This window comes from Rhyacophila brunnea, unplaced genomic scaffold, assembly GCF_057557595.1.
Source record: "Rhyacophila brunnea isolate RB1 unplaced genomic scaffold, BYU_Rbru_1.0 scaffold_41, whole genome shotgun sequence".
In the NCBI taxonomy this organism is placed as follows: Eukaryota; Metazoa; Arthropoda; class Insecta; order Trichoptera; family Rhyacophilidae; genus Rhyacophila; species Rhyacophila brunnea.
In genome coordinates, this window is record NW_028233078.1 from 1,091,578 (window position 1) to 1,094,807 (window position 3,230).

Sequence of the window (3,230 nt, forward strand, 5' to 3'; positions counted from 1 at the left end):
TACGCCTTGTAATCTTTGTAAGACATTATTGATTTTCAATGCATAACCTACTTGCTTACATATGTTATTTCTTTTAAAGACGCCTTTTATTGCGAGTATTAATATTTATTTATTTATTTTATGTTTATCACATATTTTATTACAGCAGATTTGGGGTATATAATCAAGTTTTTCTTTTTTTTGGTGATTTATTGTAAATTTTATTTACATTTGTGCTATTTGTCAATTATTTTTATGTAAATTTAAATATTTAATATATATTGAACACCATTATATTTTAGGTATTTACTTGTTGTTTTTAAATATTTATCTTTTTATTTTAAAAATATATTTCTTTTGACTTAAGATTACCTTTGTTTATTTATTGATCGAATTTAATTGACCACTTTTAAAAAATATCCACTTCTGTGAACATTATATGATTCTCTTTTATTATTCTAACATAAATTCTTGGATTTAAAATAAAAACAAATTCAACCAACTTACAGGGGAATTGCGATTGAGCAACCATTATTGTTATTATTTTGCCAATAGATGTAAGGAGCGTATGATAGTTTAAGCGTTAGTGTTTTAGATAATTGCAGTTTATACCATTGATTTTGTAAATATATACAGAGAGGCACAGAATACTCTGAGATGTTATATAAAATCATATTCACTGGCTGAAGTTTTTTTATAAAACAAATATCAATAAATAATTATGTGGTGATTACGTACCTTAATATATTTCTACTTTTTTTACTGATAAGTTTTTTGTGTTAATTTTTGTGACATGCACGATTTACAAAATCATAATGTGCTTTATGCGCTGTAATATTCATTAGATAAATTCGAAAATAAGTGTAAAATAAAATGAATTATATGTCCATTAAAAAAATACAAAAAGCTATTATTATTATTTCAGTGCACAAAAATGATACGGGGCATCAATTCTGATATGGGAACTCGTTTTTCCACACATAAAGCATAATTTAAAAACCTTTATATACATCCGACTACAAGAGTCATAAAAAATTAATGGTTCTAAAAAATATTTAAAATACATGTTTATATCATTTCATTTAAAAATAATACATCTCATTGTTCTATTGTGTTGCGATTCGTAGTATTTATGATTGATGGGTGTAGATTCAACTTAAAATCTTCAATACTAGTTGTTGAGGATTCGAATTCTTCCCACGTATAGGCATTGTTATATTACCATATATGCCGCCTAGCTGCAAGAAATTCGAGAAAAACCGATATGCCGAAACAAGGTAAATAATTTTACTCGTGTTTATACCAGAAAATTGATCGGAGCGCAAAAAAAACTCTACCAATCCCCTAACACAAGTGTATAATCAAATTCATTATTTGAATGATCATTAATGTTTCCAGAAACGGTAATCCGACTAAAGTAATCTAATTTAAAGGCTAACCTTTGCAATTTATTAAATATATTTGATGATAATTTAAGTATATACAACAATACCATTTATATTTTATCCTACATCACGTAAATTTTTTTATTTATGGGTTAATTTGGGTATTGTAATTTTAGATTTTATTTTAAAGAATAACATGATTGATTCTCCGTGGGCAAATTATGCCTAAACTCCAAGCTATATCTCTTTCTCTTATTCCTCTTAGATACCCTTTCTCTTTCTAAGACCCATTAGTTCGGTTTCCTCCTGATCTAATAGGTTGAATATATATTCCGATTTTATTTACCACTTCGAGTTCTTTCAAATATCTTTTATGATATTATGTTGCATCACCATCATATGTTATGAAATATGCGTCATACACCACATTAACTAAAAATTTCAAACATTATTACTGGGTATTAATGTTTAAATCGTCACCTTCAGGTATTAAAATGCCCTGCAGAATAACTCCGGTATGTATACCTTGGTTTAAATATCGGATCCTGTGAGTTGGGAGGTAATGCTATAATAAACATATACTATTGGATTAACTAAAATAAATAATTTATAATTTTTGTTCTCATGGTTCAGATATAATATACCATATTCGTGTGTCTAATTTTATTGGATTTTTTTGTGAGAGCATTACCCTAATTCTAAGTAATAAATTCCTCAATTTCTACTATTATTCTAAGAATAATATCTAAATATAAAATGTTATCAATTTTAATGATTGAACTAAGTTTGTAAATAAGAATCGAAAAGGAAAAGAATTATGATTCAAGCATGAAAAAAAGACATACAACATATATATGCAATACCATTAGCACAGTTTCGATGTTTATTTTTATCTATTTACTGAACTTCACTAAAAATTTTTATTCTACGGCTTTTATTAAATTAATTGTTTCTACAACCAATTCAGTTTATTTTTTCACATAAGTTAATTATATAGAAACACTCTTATTTTCCCGAATTTCACTTCTATATAAATTTAAATCTATGAAATTGTTTGGAATCTCTTCGTAAAATTATATATCCTTCGAGACTCGAACACACATTGATTCTAGATACAATATATGTCTTTATATTATATTTTGAACTTAAAAATGATTATACCTTGAACTCGTAACGACAATATATTTTTTTACACATCATTATGATTTATCGATTTGATTTTTGTTATACTCAACAGTTTTGACATGTCATAAACCGTACGAGTGTATTTATTAAAATATGAACTGAAAATAAGTTGCAATTGATAGAGGAAATATATAGATCTCTTGATTATTATATATGGATTGTTTCTATGGCCTACTATGATCTATAATTTTATATCAAGTCTATTAAAGAACTGTTGAAGTAACACCATTGAATCTCTAAAGAAAATTTTAGAGGTTTTAAATGATGAATATTTTATTGCGTAGAGTGATAGATATTGCGAAATTACTAGCCTACTCTATGGTACCAAGAAATTATTTTTATTTTGAAAAAAAAAAAAATTACAAAATTGATTCATTGAATTATATAACCCCTTTACTATCCATTAAAGCCGCATTTTTTTTAGCAATTTGCACACATAGGGTACATTAAATTCACACATAAGCCGTTTCCCTTTGATTTACCATTGTCATTTGGTTTATTAGACTATATTAGGACGTAACTTGTGGTTTATAAAACCCTTTATATTGTCTTATTTAAAAGATAAAATAATATTAAATTTAGATCCGTTATCAATTTGAAAACATTTGATAACCATAATGATGTATTTTTCATGATAACGGAATGATTGAAAAAATTTAATTAAAGACTGATTAAAACTCA